Source organism: Rhinopithecus roxellana, chromosome 7, assembly GCF_007565055.1.
Source record: "Rhinopithecus roxellana isolate Shanxi Qingling chromosome 7, ASM756505v1, whole genome shotgun sequence".
NCBI lineage: Eukaryota > Metazoa > Chordata > Mammalia > Primates > Cercopithecidae > Rhinopithecus > Rhinopithecus roxellana.
This window is the reverse complement of record NC_044555.1, coordinates 14,905,839-14,925,068: the sequence shown is the minus strand read 5'-3', so window position 1 is coordinate 14,925,068 and position 19,230 is coordinate 14,905,839.

The window sequence follows — 19,230 nt, the reverse complement described above, 5'->3', positions numbered from 1 at the left end:
TCTAACTAAAATAATTTTAAAAGTTATTTTAATATATTTTAAATGTAAACATTTCCACTGGATGTTCCAATGTACATAGAGATTCTCTTGTATAAAATGTTACTATCAAGTAATAAGATAGATTTTAAATAATAAAACAGATTTTCACATGTAGTTGAAGAATCGATCTTATCATTTTAGGGACATAGTTTGTATAACATGGAGAGATAATTCTTCTACTCTAAGTCCTACTGGGGAACTACAAAGTAATTCTAATGTATTTTTTATAGTCTAAATATGCAAAGTTCTACTTTCATAAATGCCTCAATTTTAAAATCTCTCATTTAACCAGCTCAGGGAGTTGTGCGATAAAATTATATCAGCTATATTTCATAAACCATAGTGCTATAGGTTTGGAATTTATTTTAACAATTATCTATTCCAGACTGAGGAATCTTTAGGGAATGAATTTGTCTAAAAGTTATACATGTTGAGAAAATAAGCTGACATTTATTTGCTGCCTGAAGACTCATTGGTAGGCTCTATTTTGCAAGCAGTGAACTATTTATATGCTCTTTTCCCAGGTCTCCCTATTGCAAGATCCTCAGTTCTGGGCTATCCAGAAAACACTGATTACTCGACAAGAGCCCACTCTTTTGTATTAGGCAGCATATTACAGAAGCAGATCCTGAAGCAAGGACTCACGTAAAAGTTATTTGCTAGAAACTATGCCTGGGAAAAAATGTTAGGAGCGTGGGAAAGAGGGGCCAGTATGAGGAGGGGCTTAAGCAAGGGTGCAATATCAAGCAAAGGCCCATGGAGGGTGACTTTGGCTTTAACGATAATGTGGATCACAGTTGACAGCTGTCTCCATCATGGCACAAAGGGCTGGAGTATTAATACTCCCCATACCAGTCAGTGATTGATTAAACCTCTCCTGGCAGGGTATAGAGAAGGAAACAATAAATTCTTAGGCACTTCTGGCTATTCATGCATATGAGCAAAGCAGTTTCTGCCAGTTTGAGGACAGTTCTCAAAACAAAAAGACACAGGTACTGGTGATTGGTCGTGAAAGCACATAAGCATGTGGTATACATAAAAATGATAAAGGACACAAAAATGATAAAATAATCATAGGGGATATGCCCAAAGCACTGACAATTCTGCAACTACATCGTGATTATTTGCTTTAAAAATTCTAAGTTGGTGGGGGCATGAGGTGGCAACATCTCTAGCCCCAGATAATCAGGGGCTAGATCACAATTGGTCTATTATATTTACAAGAATACTATTTCCTTTGCCTTTGATTGATCTTAATTTGAGCATGATAACTTCATCTTGTATGGTAAATAGAAAATCTACTTGAAGCCTCTGGGAATGATTTTTCTCCCTAAAAAGGTGGAATCCTTTTTTCCTTATTCTCCACTTATTTTTGTCACCACTTAAGACTATGGTGCTTGGAACTACCTTAGCCATCAAAATACTATTAGTGAAGGGTGGAAGGACTGTGGGTACCAGATGACACTGTAAAACCACATAACCAACCCAGAAACTCCTAATCTTAGGACTTCTGGTCAAATAAACAATGAATGTCATTTTGACTTAAGTCAGAAGTCTTCAATATACAATATGTGTCACCTTGGCTCTGGCAAAGACTTCCCTACAATAGAAATAAATGCATTGCACAAAATCTTAAATTTCCATAGCTTTTCTGAAAATGAATCTACCTATGAAGGGCACACATCTGATGGAGATGCTGGTTCTTCTTTCCCTCCTTTCCTTTCACAACTCCCTTGGACCCATGTAAAAGAAAGAATATCTCTACCCTATTCCAAAACATTGCCCCAGGTGGAAAAAGCCTCCAGGATACGGAACAAAGGGACAATTTCCTATAATTATATTGGTTTAGAGAAAGTTAATGACTCTAATTATTGGATAACAAATTGTCTTGTGAGGCAAGTGGTTTCCACTTCATTGCTTTCCAGGAAGTTTAAGGTGAATCTAATGAAGTTGTCAGCTAATAGGCCATTAAAATAATATATGACGGTGGATCATTAGTTTATTTTTGTATACAAATTACAATGAATTAAATACTTGAATGGCTAAAATATTTCTTTACATAGGTATGTGAACATGGTTGTCAATACTAGTATAAAATGCTATTTAATTAAATTAATTAATTAATTAATTAATTTATTTTGTGAGACTGGGTCTCACTCTGTCACCCAGGCTGTAGTGCAGTGGCTCGATCTCCGCTCACTGCAGCCTCGACTTCCCAGGCTCAGCTCATTGAGGGTATATGGTATATATACACAGTGGAATACTATTAGGCCTTAGAAAATAAGAAAATTCTGTCATTTGTGATAACATGCATAAACCTGGAGGACATTACATTAATTCCAATAAGCCAGGCACAGAAAGACAAATACTACATGTGGAATCTATAAAAGCTGATTTCAATGGAAACAGAGAGTAAAATGTACTTAAACCAGTGGCTAGGGATCACATTGGGGAGATGTTTGTCAAGAGATTCAAAATTTTAGGTAGATAGTAGAAATAAGTTCAAGAGTTTTATTGTACAACATGATGACTATAATTAATAACAATTTATTATATTACTGAAAACCAGTAACAGAGTAGATTTTAAGGGTTCTCATTTTAAAAAGTATGTAAGGAAATACATATGTTAATTAGCTTGATTTAGCCATTCCACAATGTATACATATTTCAAAATTACATGTTGTACAGGATGAATATATGTAATTTTTGTTTGTCAGTTGAATAAATATGAGTTAAAATGTCTAATGAAAAGACTGTGTATATGTGTAAAAGTCCAAAGCAATTTTATTATTAAGAAAAATCATCAGTGTATTAAAGACGTAAATGTAAAACCCCAAACTGTAAAACTCTGGAAGATAACTGACGCAATAGCCTTCTGGACATAGGAACGGCCAACGATTTCATGATGAAGATGGCAAAAGCAATTGCAAGAAAAGCAAAAACTCACAAATGGGATCTAATTAAACAAAAGAGCTTCTGCACACAAAACAAACTGTCAACAAGTGAACAGACAATGTACAGAATGGGGGAAATATTTGCAAACTATGCATCTGACAAAGGTCTAACATCTAGCATCTGTAAGGAACTTAAACAAATTTACAAGAAAATAAACTACCCAATTAAAAAGTGGGCAAAGGACATGAGTAGACATTGTTGATAAGAAGACATACATGCAGCCAACAAGCATATGCAAAAAAGCTCGATATCACTGATCATTAGAGAAATGCAAATCAAATCTACAATGAGACTATCTCATACCAGTCAGAATGGCTATTATTAAAAAGTCAAAAAATAACAGTTGCTGGCAAGGTTGCAGAGAAAGGAGAACACTTATATACTGTTGGTGGGATTGTAAATTAGTTCAACCATTGTGGAAAGCAGTGTGGCAATTCCTCAAAGAGCTAAAAACAGAACTACCACTCAACCCAGTAATCCCATTACTGGGTGTATGCCCAAAGGAATATAAATTGTTCTATCATAAAGACATGCATGCGTATGTTCATTGCCACAGTATTTACAATAGCAAAGACATAGAATCAACCTAAATGCCCATCAATGAAAGACTGGATAAAGAAAATGTGATACATAGACACCATGGATCACTGTGTAACCATAAAAAGGAACGAGATCATGCCTTTTGCAGGAACATGGATGGAGCTGGAGGCCATTATCCTTAGCAAGCTAATGCAAGAACAGACAATCAAATACCACATGTTCTCACTTGTAAGTTGGAGCTAAATGATGAGAAGACATGGATAGAAAGAGGGAGACAATAGACACTGGGGCCTACATGAAGGTGAAGGGTGGGAGGAGGGAGAGGATCAGAAAAAAGTAACTAATGGGTACTAGGCTTAGTACCTGGGTCTTGAAATAATCTGTACAACAAACTCCCATGACACAAGTTTACCTATATAACAAACTTGCAAATGTACCTCTGAACCCAAAATAAAAGTTTTTTTTTTTTTTAAAGAAAATGCTTGAAGTAAAAAAAAAGAAAGTACTTAAATTAAGGTGCATGATAACTTTTTATTTGATTCAGTCAATAGGCACTCTTGATGACCAAAATATATGAAAATCAGAAATAGATGCTGTGAAGATCCAAAACTAATTATGCATCTCTGTGCTCAAGGGAGCTTGTTCTTTAATAGAATTATATCCTAAATAAGTCCAATTCATCTACTCTTTCCTACAATGTGTAGGAAAGCATGAAATACAGATCAGGTCACTATCAGAATGAATGCATTCTTACTGATAGAAAGTCACATTTGGATTTCAATATCCAACAATTTTTGACATTCTCACTCCAAATGAGCTTTACTGTTTTTCCACAACAGTGACTCCCTTCAAAGGTTATGACACTGAAAAAAAATGCTGCATTTAGAAAGCGTTAAGTGATACTGATTATTTCCATATCTCTCAGATCGTCAGATGTAAACACCCAAATACCTCTCTGGAGGAAGCAAGTCGTTCACCACTAACTCTAGAGGCAGCATCATATTCTTATATTGAGAAATGCTTCTGGGCCAAGACTGTGACCTTTCAAAAGTTACCTCTGAAAAAAAAGGTCAAAATAAATTTTAAGGAATTCACCAAAAACTAGTAAAATTTATAAATGAGTTCAGCGATGTTGTGAGATTCATGTAAAACATAAATTGTATTTCTGTATACTAGCAATTAATCCCAAACTGAAATTAAAGAAACACTTTTATATAACATCAAAGAGAACTGAATGCTTAGAAAAGATTTTAAAAGGCAGTGCAAGACTGGTACACTTAAAACTTTTAATAAAAAGTTGTTGAAAGAAATTAAAGATCTAAACAAATTGAAAAAATTTCATGCACATGGATCATAAGAGGTAAATATTTTAAATATGAAAAAGTTTCCCAAATTGATCTACGGTTTCAACACAATCTCCATCAAAATCTCAGCAGGCCTTTTTTGTAAACACTGAAGACTTGATTATAAAATTCATGTGGAAATGCCAAGGTCCCTGAATACCCAGAACAATCATGCAAAAGAAGTTGGAGGACGCACACTCCTCCATTTCAAAACTTACTGCAGAGATACAGTAATCAAAGCAATGTAGTATTGGCATAAGGACAGACAAACAAATAGATAAATGGAATAGAATTGAGGTCAGAAATAAATTCATACATATATGGCCACCTGATTTTCTACAGGAGTGCCAAGACCATTCACTAGAGAAAAAACAATCTCTTCAACAAATGATGCAAAGACAACTAGATATCAACATGCGAACAAATGAAGTTGGGTTCTTACCTCAGACCATACATAAAAATTAACTCAAAATAGATTATAGGTATAAATGTAATAAAATCCTTAGAAAATATGTGAGAAAACTTCGTAACCTTGGTTTAAGCAATTGTTTCTTAGTTATGACACCAAAAGCACCAGCAATGAAAAAGGAATAAATTGGAGTTCATCAAAATTTTAAAACTGTTGTGCTTCAAAGAATACCACCAAGAAAGTCAAAAGATAACCCAAAGTACAGGAGAAAATATTTGCAAATGTTATCTGTGATAAGGATCTGTATCCAGAATATATAAAGAATGCTCACAACTCAATAATAAATGGACAGAAAATATTAAAAAGGGCAAAAGATTTGAATAGATGTTTTTGCAAACAATATATACAGAATGACCAATAAGAACATGAAAAGACAGTAAGTGCCATTGGTCATTAGGGAAATGCACATCAAACAAAAATGAGATATCACTTCACAACCATTAGGATGGCCATAACCAAAAAGACTGACAATATCTTGTGGTAGAGAGGATGTAGAGCCTTGTACATGGCTGGTGGGAATGTAAAGTGGTACAGCATCTTTGGAAAACAGTCTGGCAGTTCTTCAAAGGGTTAAACAAAATAAGCAAAGTGTACTTCATATATATGAAGTTATATATGTATATGAAGTATAGTTCTCAAGGGTTGGGGGATTTGGAGTTAAGGGGAATGGGATGAAGAGTGATTGCTTATATATAGAATTTCTTTTGTGAGTGATAAAAATACTCGAAACTTATGGGGATAATTGTGCAACTCTAAATTTACCAAAAGCCATCAAATTATGCCTGTTAATTGGTGAATTTTATGACACATTAATGAATTATTTCTCAATAAAGACGTTACAAAAGGAAAAATTTCCAGTTGTCTATTACCTTCCAGAAGGACCAAAATGAATTACTTATAGTATATGCTTACAGAAAATACTGAGTTCAAGAGCTATCAAACCAATTACTTTTTATTAATCATGAATTCAAAAGTCTGACATGAATAGATCACCTAGATTCTGGCTATTCAAAATGTGGTCCATGGAACCAGACCATCACCTGGGAGCTTGCTAGAATTGCAAATACTTCTGCTCAATCCCCCATCTAGTGCATTGGAATCTGCATTTTAACTTGATCCCCATGTAATTCATATGCTCATTAAGTTTGAGAAGAACTGGCATAATGTACAGCCTTCGCCTGTAATTCCTTATTCCTCTAGTTTTCTCACAGTTTAATCTCACCGAACTTACTTTTTTTTCTCTGTTGTGTCTAGTCTATTAACTCACTACATTAATCTATCACCCAACTTCTGGCTTCATATCATTCTTTTGCAGGTTCAGATTCCATGATGAATGATAAACCACATCTTACTAGCATCATCAACACCGTTATCTCTTTGTCTAACACCTATATATACCTTGCAAACACTAATTTCAGATAAATTGAGAATCCTGCTTTCTCTGTTACTACTCTTGGATTCCTCAGCTTTACTGAAGAAAAGCAATTGGTGTGTCCTGGTGCCTCTAAGAAATTTGCAATCTCTAATGTCAAGTGATCTTTCAGAGCCATTCAGAAATATACTGTATGCTTTTTGCTATTATAATTTCCAAAAATGTTAATTCTAAACCTCACTTATGCCTCTGTCTTTATCAGATAATTCACCTTTGTACCTTATGCAGAAACCTGAGTTTTTCAGACTGGAATTTACCAGTCATTTCTCCACCCAAACTATCTGCATTTGCAACCATTGTAAAATGTACCCCAGCCATCTAAGAGAAGGGGATTTTCTTCTCCTTTCTTAAGGTATTGCTACTAATCAATAGTTATACTCTTGCTCTCACCTCTTCAAATAATCTCAAAGTAACCATCTCCACATTTCTTCAACCTGATCCTCTTCCTGGCTTTTTTCCTGAGGTCTCAGGAAAGGTTTTGTGCTCAAAACTTTCTTGTCTTAAAACCAACCAAACCCAACAGAACCCTAAGAACAACAAATATAATTGCTCTCTTGAGCAGATCTATTTACCTTTCCCAAACATTTGTTTCATAATACAGACTTATTTCTTGAAATTGCAATATATTCTACCTTGATTCACATTCATCTCTTCATACCCTGCGATCTGACTTTATTCTTGCTCTACTTTTATTGATCTTGCTATAGTAGCCAAAGGCCTCCCAATTTTTAGCTTCCTTGAAGCCTTTTCTGTCTTTACCTTTCTTGACTTTTCAACAGATATTGACATTGCTGACCAGATATTTTTTTAAATCTTTAGTCTCCTCTTTGTTCTTTGATCACTTTTACCCCTCTATACCTTCCAAGGATCATGCTCTTCTTTCAACTTTTTAAAAGTTGTTTCTTATGGTTTCATCTTTTAGCCTTATTCTAGTCTCTCAGTACTTACCCTTTACATAAAATTTCAACTGCACACATGATCTCATCATGATGATGACTTCCAATTTCATGTCTCCATCTCTGACTTCTATCATGTTTGAGGGGAGAACGTGACCACAAAATTAAAACTCATAAAAGTTTTATAATCTCAGGTAGGAAAAAGACCAGAAAACATAATACCATCATAAATTTCTCTTGAGAAAAACAAAACCATTTCTAAGAGATAAGTTAGTATAAAAACAATAAAAAAGAAAGTGAATTTTAAAAGAAAGTTTGGCTGGTTTTAAAACCATTCATAATTAGAATTAAGTTTCGATATACGTTGAAAATATGTTCACTAAATATGATTAAAAATGTAATTTCCCAGGGAAAATGTTCATAATGTACAAGAATAAAATTCAATAGTAACAAATTGAATTAAGCCATCATATACTTTGAAGAAAAACAGTCTGAAAGAAGTAACCAAATAATACTTTGGAAAATTAAGAAAAATGTAAAATGTTAGACTCCTTGGTGAGTAAAGACAATGACAGTGTTACATGTCTGAAGTAATGTCATAGAGCTACATGTATAATAAACTTTAAATAATACTTAATGTATCTAAATGTTTTCATTATTGAACAGTAAAATGGTAATAATTTAATAATGCATTTAACGCTAATAAAATTAATAAAAAATATTTCAGATATACAAAAGAATCTCAGAAAGGAAATTAACAAAGACAGAAGCAGGAAACCATAAGATGAATTTTGAATTAGTAGTAGAATGCATTCTTTGCCAGTCTACTCGAGGGTAAAATGAGAGAAACCAAAGATGTGCAAAAGTATAAAATATATATTTATAAATAAGAAGAACCTTTTTTACTGCAAGAGACTTTCTATTTAAGATGGTGGACAATTGCATGCATTTGTTTCACCTCCTTGTCAAAACAAAACAAAACAAAAAAACAAAGTACACAACCTGGTACAGTAGACATTACAAAAAGTGACAGAAAATACATACAGATAGAGGATATTTGTAAGTTGTAGATTCCGAATTTTTCTTGTGTTCCCTTGTGGTATGTGCATGTGTGTGTGATATGATTTGGCTGTGTGTCCCTACCCAAATTTCATGTTGAATTGTAATATTCCCCATGTGTCATGGGAGGGACCCAGTGGGAGGTAATTGAATCATGGGGCTAGTCTTTTCCTGTAATGTTCTTGTGATAGTGAATCAGTCTCATGAAATCTGATGGTTTTATAAAGGGGAGTGTCCTGCACATGTTCTTGCCTGCCACCATGTAAGATGTGCCTTTGCTCCTCCTGCACTTTCCACCATGATTGTGACGCCTCCCCAGCCATGTGAAACTGTGAGTCCATTAAACCTCTTTTTCTTTATAAATTACCCAGCTTTGGGTATGTCTTTAATAGCAGCATGAGAACAGACTAATACAGTAAATTGGTACTAGTTAGTGGGTTGCTGCTATAAATGTGGAAGTAACTTTGGAACTGGGTAACAGGCAGATGTTGAAACAGTTTGGAGAACTCAGAAGAAGATAGGAAAATGTGAGAAACTTTGGGACTTCCTAGAGACTTGGAGGGCTCAGAAGAAAACAGGAAGATTTGGGAAAGTTTGGAACTTCTTAGAGACTTGTTGAATGGCTTTGACCAAAATGCTGACAGTGATATGGACGATAAGGTCCAGACTGAGTTGGTCTCAGATGGAGATGAGGAACTTGTTGAAACTGGAGTAAAGGTCACTCTTGCTATGCAGAGACTGGTGGCATTTTGCCCCTATCCCAGAGATCTGTGGAACTTTGAACTTGAGAGATAGGATTTAGGGTATCTGGGGAAAGAAATTTCTAAGTGGCAAAGCATTCAAGAGAAAGCAGAGCATAAGAAAATTGGGAACCTAAGGATGCAATAGAAAAGAAAAACCCATTTTCTGGAAAGTTTCTTGGGCTGATTCCAGGACTTCCTTGTTGTGTGCAGCCTAGGGGCTTGGTGCCCTGCATCCCAGCAGTTCCAGCCATGGCTAAATGGGGCCATGGTACACTTCGGACTGTAGCTTCAGAGGGTGCAAGCCCCAAGCCTTGGCAGCTTTCACATGGTGTTGAGCCTGTAGGTGCACAGAAGTCAAGAATTGGGGTTTGGGAACCTCTACCTAGATCTCAGGAGATGTTTGAAAATGCCTGGATGTTCAGGTTGAATGTTACTGCCAGGGCAGGGCCCTCATGGAGAACCTCTGCTAGGGCAGTACAGAAGGGAAATGTGGGGTTGGAGCCCCCCACACAGAGCCCCCACTGGCGCGCTGCCTAGTGGAGCTGTGGGAAGAGGGCCACCATCCTCCAGACCTCAGAATGGTAGATCCACGGACAGCTTGCACCATGCACCTAGAAAAGCCACAGCCACTCAATGCCAGCCCATGAAAGCAGCCAGGAGGGAGCCTGTACCCTGCAAAGTCACAGGGGCAGAGCTTCCCAAGGCCATGGGAGCCCACCTCTTCCATCAGTACGACTTGGATATAAGACATGGAGTTAAAGGAGATCATTTTATAACTTTAAGGTTTAATGACTGCCCTATTGGATTTTGTACTTGCATGGGCCTGGTAATGCCTTCATTTTGGCCATTTTCTCCCATTTGTAACTGGTGTATTTACCCAATGCCTGTACTCCCATTGTATCTAGGAAGTAACTAACTTGCTTTTGACTTTACAGGTTCATAGGCAGAAGGGACTTGCCTTATCTCAGATGACACTTTGGCTTGTGGACTTTTGAGTTAATGCTGAAATGAGTTAAAACTTTAGGGGACTGTTGGGAAGGTGTGTCTGGTTTTGAAATGTGAGGACATGAGATTTGAGAGAGGCCAGGGTTGGAATAATATGGTTTGGCTGTGTGTCCCCAACCAAATCTCACCTTGAATTGTAATAATTCCTATGTGTCATGGGAGGGACCCAGTGGGAGGCAATTGAATCATGGGGGTGGGTTTTTTCCATGCTGTTCTCATGATAGTGAACAAGTCTCATGAGATCTGATGGTTTTATAAAGGGGAGTGCCCTGCAAATGCACTTGCCTGCCACCATGTAAGATGTGTCTTTGCTCCTCCTTCACTTTCTGCCGTGATTGTGAGGCCTCCCCAGCCATGTGAAACTGTGAGTCCATTAAACCTCTTTTTCTTTATAAATTACCCAGTCTCAGGTATGTCTTTATTAGCAGCATGAGGTGTGTGTGTGTGTGTGTCTGTGTGTAAGAACACAACATAAAATCTGTCCTCTTAACATATTTTAGTGCATTTTTTATATAAAATATACTTCGAAAAAGCTAAAAATTGTTATAGATTTATAAAAGTGACAAATGGGAAGGAAAGTAGGGATCTGATAAATTTCTGGAGGGGAAGAAGCATATGGGATCATATTAATTAATAAGAATTTCTGGGGAGCACAAAGGTTCAGAGTCCACAGAAATTGCCAATCGTGGAAGGGGATTCATACGGCAGGGCTTGGATGAAGGGTACAAATTGAGTGATAGGAAAAATTGTCTGTGAAAGATACACAGGTCAGCCTTCCCTGACCTTGTACCAAGCAGAAGTTCCTACCCCCTTATACCATAGCAAGGATGCCTCCATCCCATTTGAAGGCAAAAGGTACTCTACACATAAACTTAAATGTATAGTCTAGACAGCTTCTAGAAGAGAATCTGGTACCCTAAATCTGGATCCTTTTTATTTTAGCTTGGAGGTAGGAATGGGATATTGGCACTTAAAAATCCCTCAACAAAGGCTAAATAAAGTGCATGGGACCCCCTGTGCAGATTAATCACTGGATTAGAGAGGACCTAGAATGATTTTATTGCCTGCTTTTTTTGTTTCTCAGAAGAGAGCTGCCATCCCTCCCTCTCCAGGAGCCAGATTAAGCACTGCATCCTGGAGACTGCAAACCAGTAGGAAAGACAAAGAATATACAAATTAATAAACATGCAATAGCCAAGTGCTATTGAGATCCTAAAGATAAAGCATGGGAAAGAAATTGAGGGGAAGTGCAATAGAAATGAGAAGGCCAGAAAAACCCACGTTCTGAAAGATACATGTGAGCAGCAACCGGAGTGAAAAATAAAAGTTAATCATGGATTCTATAGAATTAGATCATCTATATTTAATAAAAGAGAGTAAATAAAAAACATCCATTTACTTAAAAAAATTTTTTAAATGGTGTGTTAAAAGTTTTTAATATTATTTTATCAAATATTAAGGTCTGACTATTAATTCATTTTATTAAGGCATCTAGGCAAGCTATCAAGTTCTTCCTATTTAATTCCCAGACCTCATTCTTTAACCCAGGGTCTCAGTAAGGATGTTTTGGGTGAAAGGAACATGAAAGAAAGCAAATCAGTTTGATAATACTGCTATTCTTTTATTTATCTACATGCTTATTGTTATTTCTGCCCCCCATATTTCTTATTTATTTATAATAAAAAACATATTCTTGTTTTTCCTCTATTTTTGGCCTTCCACTGTATCATTTTAGTTTTCTACATTCCTTACTTTCATTAGACTTTTTTCATTGCTATTCTATTTCTAGTCTTTCCATAAGTTACATATAACTTTTGCAAATGAATACTTTTAAATATATCAAGAAGATACAACAGATACTATTATATATTATAGAATGTACTTATAAATAATTATATATAAACATATAAAGAAGATATGTGCGTATTTGTGTTTTTGTAGTGTACATATACTATACAAACACAGTTTGTGTAATATATAGTATACTTGTACACTATACTTGTATAGTATACTTGTAGTAGAATATATTTGTTTTGTGTAGTGTATAGTGTGTGTTTGTATGTGTGTGTATATTCAGAGGAAAGAAAATTTCCTTCTGAAAGTTTCAGATTTTTATTTCTTTCATAGATCCATCCTGTAGAGATGAGAACAACTGAGTATCAGGAGGTACAAGGCATCAGGGTTTTTGTGCACAGGCTGGAAGACATCAGCCTCTTCTTATCCAGTGTCTTAGGTACCAGCCTTTAAGCCAAGGGCTAAATAGGGGTATTTTGGGTGAAAGAAACATGAAAGGAAGCAAAACAGTAAGTATCATTAGTCAATATGTAATATTAGGATTCCTAGTATTGTTAGAAAAATGGAACAAAATTTTAGGTCTGTTTTGCATGTATACTTAAGTTCTCATGTTTGCTTGTATATGAAACACACACAATCAGTTAACAATCAAAATCTACAAACATCTGATTTTCTACTTGATACCAAGAAGTCATTTTATTACATTTTCTGCCATTTTTTGTAGCTCTCTGTGTGTTTGCATTTCTGTGTATTATCTGTGTGTGTGACATTATTTCTTTGGTGGGATATGATATTTAGTAAATATTTTTGATTAAACAAGTGTGGGAACCAGCTGGCTGCTTTGCCATCTTTACCTTCTGCCATGATTGTAATTTCCTGAAGCCTTCCCAGCCATGCAGAACTGTGAGTCAATTAAACCTCTTTTGCTTATAAATTACCCAGTCTCAGATATTCTTTACAGCAGTTTGAAAATGGACTAATACAGTAAATTAGTTCAGCCCCTGTGGAAAGTGGCTTGGAGAGTTCTCAAGGAACTAAAAATAGAACTACCATTAAACCCAGCAATCCAATTACTAGGTATATACCCAAAGGAAAATAAATTATTCTACCAAAAAGACACCTGCACGTGTATATTTATTGCAATACTATTCACAATACCAAAGACATGGAATCAACTTAAGTGCCTGTAAGTGGTGGATTGGATAAAGAAAATATGACACTTATACATCATAGAATACTACACAGCCACAAAAAATAATGAATTATGTCCTTTGCAGCAACATGAATAGAGGTGCAGGCCATTATCCTAGGTGAATTAACACAGGAACAGAACATCAACTAGTGTATGTTCTCACTTATAAGTGGGAGCTAAGGCCAGACACTGGCTCATGCCTGTAATACCAGCACTTTGGGAGGCTGAGGCAGGTAGATCACCTGAGGTCGGGAGTTTGAGACCACCCTGACCAACATGGAGAAACCCTGCCTCTACTAAAAATACAAAATTAGCTGGGTGTGGTGGCGCACGCCTGTAATCCCAGCTACTTGGCAGGCTGAGGCAGGAGAATCACTTGAACCCAGGAGGCAGAGGTTGCCGTGAGCCGAAGATTGTGCCATTGCACTCCAGCCTGGGCAACAAGAGTGAAACTCCGTCTCAAAAAAAAAAAAAGTGGGAGCTAAACACCACAAACACAAATATGGGAACAATAAACATGGGATTTCAAAAGGAGGGAGGGAGAGATGGGGACAAGGATTGAAAAACTGCTTATTGGGTACTATGCTCACTACTTCAGTGATAGGATCGTGTGTACCCCATGAATCTGAAATGTTTAAAAAATAAGCCTCCCCTTTTTGCAAAAACAAAAATATTAATCTTGGTGAGACTTTTCTATAATAATCTTGGTATCTTTAATTGAAATTACATTAAAATCATAGATGATTTTAGAGACAATGTACATCTGTATAAACTTTATACATTTTCTTAAACAATTATAAATTTCAAAACTATCAACATGAATAGAAAAGATACAACCAACAGATTAGATAAGTCTTTCACATTTTTCTCAATTATATACATTGCTAATTTCTACCTCCTGTCATGGCCATTGAAGCTGAAAGCAACATGGATGATTTAGGGTACGCTTATGTTGGAACTGACCTTACTACAGCTTAAGTAACAAAACAAAACAAAACAAAACCAGGAAATCCATGGGAACATTCCTGAAAGTAAAATTATGTAAGCTGTTGAAGCTGTTGACTTTAGCCAGGGAAACTTCATGCTGGAGTCAAATAAAATTTTATAGGACCTTCTAAACTATCTTCTTTGAATAAGCATTCTTGACACTTGAATGCAGCCCTAATATGTCAGTGATTTTAAGTCCTTCTCTTTTGATTCTCTTTAACTCCCATTGCCCAAAGCTCCCTTTTTCTCTCTGCCAAATACAAGATAATTTTTTCTCATATATTTTAAGTAAACTTTTTATTTTGAGACAATTTTACAGTCACATGTAGTTGTAAGAAAAAAATACAGAAAGAGCCTGTGCATTCTTCACCCAGTTTCCCCCAATGGTAAGTAACATCTTGAAAGCAATCACACAATATCACAATCAGAAAACTGGCAGTGTTACAATATGATGATCTTCAGTTTTCCCCAGTTTTACTTGCACTCATATATATGTGAGCATATGTGTGTGTGTATCCTCTCCATCTTCTTTTTTCTACTTCAGATTTAATTAAATACTGTACATCAAGTAGATGAGCATTTTATCTGAATTATAGAATCACAATTTGTTTAACAGTTTTGATGTGGGTGTGATGTACTCTATGGCCTAGCATGTTTGTAACAGAGTTTAAATGCATTTAATACATATTACTAATATTAATGTAGTATGGAAATTAAATGTTAGACTGTGGATTTGTGATATGTGAACTCAATTGAACCAAGAAAGATATTTTTATTTGTGTGAAAGGGGTTAGTTTCTCATCTGTTGGTTTTAATTTATTAGTATGCAGTCTAGGTGATCAGCTTTCCAAATGAGTTTCTGCTTTCACATTATTCCAGCAAGACATTTATAATGAATGCTACAGGAAAATTACACTGGGGCAATATTTAGTCAATCTTTTCCAATAGGAAACAAAAGCATAAATCTAGCACTAGATGGAAAAAAACAGAATAGAAGATTGCTTTAGAATAAATAAGGTAAATGTTGATTAATTTACCTACAGCTACATTTTTCTTTGATGAAATTCTATGTGGATGCTGTGCCCATCTTTGTTTAAACTCATTGTTTCATCTTGTCATAACTATTATTTATTTACACCCTGCCATTTGTGCTTAAAAATAAAGTCATTGCTTAAAAGGACAAGCTCTAATTTCTCTTCTTTATTTTGAAGTCATTATGTGGGTTTTACTTTTTCTAATTATGCTTGGTTCATCGTGATAAGAAAAGATGTTATCCCCAAAATGTACAAATAGAATTCAAAGAGAGTTTTCTTCAAGAACAAATAGAAATGGGAAGAATGAAAACATTATAACTAGGAAAAACATGTTCTGCCTTCACTTTAGTATTTTTTATTGTTTATCATTGTTATTGTTAGTATCATTACTATTGTCATTATCGTGCATGGTTGTCAATTTGCTTTTATTTGGATTTTTTCCCCAGGAGTTCTGGACTATATGAAATGCTTGGGCATGCTTGAGTTGTGGCACATTTCTGAGCACAATTTATTCTGATTTTTGGTAGCTATTTGACAGATAAAATAGGACAATGGACAAACAGCAGAGAATAATATAGGTAGGTGGGTTAGCACGGTTGATAAGCTAAAGGCAAAACAGAGGATTCCAGACAGGTCACATAAGGCTCAGAGTATGTCTTCTGAAATGAGTTTTTCTAAGCCCCAAGAGCTGATAATTTTTCCTATTGTTATTTAACAATTAACAAAAGGAGAGATAATCACCAGTGTCCTCACCATTCTTTTTATGTTCACCACAAAATCTGATGTTGAGCAAAGTTAAGTGAAAGAGGGATCCAAAAATAAATTATAATTAACATTTTCTTGACCATAGCTTCTCTATCCAGAAATATGTTTAAGTCAAACATGTTATTTTATGCCAGTGTAGACTTAGTGCCAATTGCTATTAAATTGGTAATTAAATCAAATTAAACTTTATTAACTTTTGTTTTCATATCTATACATGAGACGATACCATACACTTTATATAAGCTGAAGATATTAAGATGATTTTACTAGATGGAGAAAGGAGAGAGAGAAAAGAATTCAAGGTAGACGGAACATTATTAGCAAATGCATGTAAGCATACATATGCATATTAAGCATGATTCAATGTATAGCCAGAACAATGAGTACATTATTAAAAAATTATCATCATAATTTGATTTAAGATAATGAAGGGCTTTGGATGTTGAAATTATTTATAATAGTAACATCATTAAGGACATTATGAAGATTTTCTTTTCCTATTTAGTACTCTTTCCTCTGCCTTTACTTTTTCCTTTTTCTAGATTATGAAATGCAATCTTGTGCTCACTTTTCACTTCAGGTTCCCTTCTATCAAAAGCCCTAACACTCATTGTGAAATAAACAGTTTAGATCCATTTCTTTGGAATTCTTACATCAGGAATTTTTACAAAGGCACAGGTAGTTATTTATGAAACTCAAGTTGGGTAAATACATAACTAAGTGTAATCCTAAGTGAGGCAGTGTTGGAAATCAGAAGAGCTTGATTAATTTATTGGAGAAAATCCAGAGTTTAAAGTCTAGAAGCATTTTTATCTCTTACTTTGGAGGACGGAACTTCTAAAGGGAGTTTTATCTCTTTTACAATTTGAATTACCTCCCTCTGTAGTTCACATCTTAGAGCCATATCTACTATTGCTGACTAAATTGCTAGGATGAATTACCTGCTAGTTAGAAATAACAGGACTATAGAAGATACCCAATTATGAATAGGTCAAGGGCTACAATAATGGAAATAAACTGAATTCTATACAAACCTTTCAGCAGGATACTCAGCAGAAAATATATTTTTTCAATTGGCCTATAAAAATGACTTGCATTTCTCATGGAGTAAGCCATCTCTTGATCCAAGCAAATGTTGAGTGCTACAAAGTGGAAATCCAATGCTCTTTCTTCCCCATAGATACACACAAGAGCAAAATAACAATGAAGAATAATAGAGAAGGGAAGCCAAAACTGTTATATTTCAGTTCATTTAAAAAATTGAAGTTTGAGGTTAAGAATGTAGAGCAAGAGGTAAGATGCTCAGAATAAAGACAGGGAATTCAGTTACCATGGCAAATATCTCACTTTATCCCCAATTCATCGTCCACCCCCATAAAGATGCCCCAAATAAATCTTTGTTGCCTTTTTCTGCGAGGAGAACATTGTACTCTGCTTCAGATAAATGGATGGAGTAAAGAACAGGACAGAGTCCATATGCTTTTTAGCCCATAAATCAGGTAAACAGCAGTGTTTCATTCAACAATAACCATCTACTTCACACCAGGCTAAATTTCCTGGGGTTGGTGACACAATTGTATACAAGACAAAGTTCTTGCCTTCATGGAACTTGTATTCTAATGGAAGATGAGACCAATCATTAAATTATCAAATGAACGTACATTGTTTAAAATATAATTAATCATTCAGGTAATGATGAGTGCTATGAAATAATTTCAGTCAATAAGATACAATAGCTATGAGTAGATATTGCTCCTAAATTAAATTGGATCCTTATCAAGAAACCACTCATAGGATTACAGGTAAGGAAGAAACATGATGTGAGCTCCTAATTTTTTTTTAACAAAAACAAGACAGCAACCTAGATTGACAGCAGCAACAGTAGCATAAGCTTTCTTTTCTCCTTCTCTACAGGAACATCTGGGATGATGTCTGGATAATTAGGGTCTTACTGAGGTTGAAAAAAGGCCTAATTCTCTCAAAGTGCTTTTTAATATTTTTATATAAAGGGTTTCCTCATTGTTTTAGAAGAACTTACTCTGATAATCCAAGTGATTATGTCCAGGAGAACGACTATAAACTCTAGGCTTTCTGGATTTCTACACCAAATTCAGACGCAGCAGGGATACATCTTCAGTCAAGGGAAGAAAACCAAATCAGGACAGCGGTGTTCATGAAAAATATCTCTGGCTTCAGAACTTCAGTATTTTGTAAACGCTGTTTCCCCACAGCAAACCCCTAATTCTGAATTGGTATACTTAATCTGTATGACTATGGTACTCTTTAAGTTAGATGCTCACAATAATGAGTTATTTCTCACTTAGCCTTTACCTTGACTCCTTCCCTTTTTCCTTAAATGAAAGTCTTGTATAGCTTTTCTACATCTCCCACCATATCTGTTGGATTACCTATTTTAGCTTACCTACGGTAAGGTTTTACAACAAAGGAATGAAGGATTGAGGTTTGGCTACCAGTAAAGGTCAGCCAAGAACATAAGGTACATCTTTATTAGACACTATCACACACTGTTCCATCTTCTTCCCATTCTTAAATCGTTCATCTGTTTCCTTACACAAATATTTATTGAATATCTATCTTTTAGTGCTACATATGGAGCTGGAACTAAGAAAATCATGTATTTTCTTATGAAAGTCATACTCAGATGACAAAATAATTTTATGTAGCTAAGACCAAGGGGTAAACATTAATTTTAAATAATTATACAAAATACCAGGAAACAAACACTCAAAATGACTAGCATTTACTCTTAACACAGAAATGGTGAAATAGCTAACTTCAGTAGTCACAGAAAATCAAGGATTAAACATACACTACTGCACACAGCAGCAATTTTAAATAAGCTTTCTGCCTGATAGATGCTGTGTCCTATTTCTCAGCTATGAATGATATGGCCAATTAAAAAATAATAATAATATACTTTACATCAAGGATAACAAATTGTTAAGACTTTACTGAG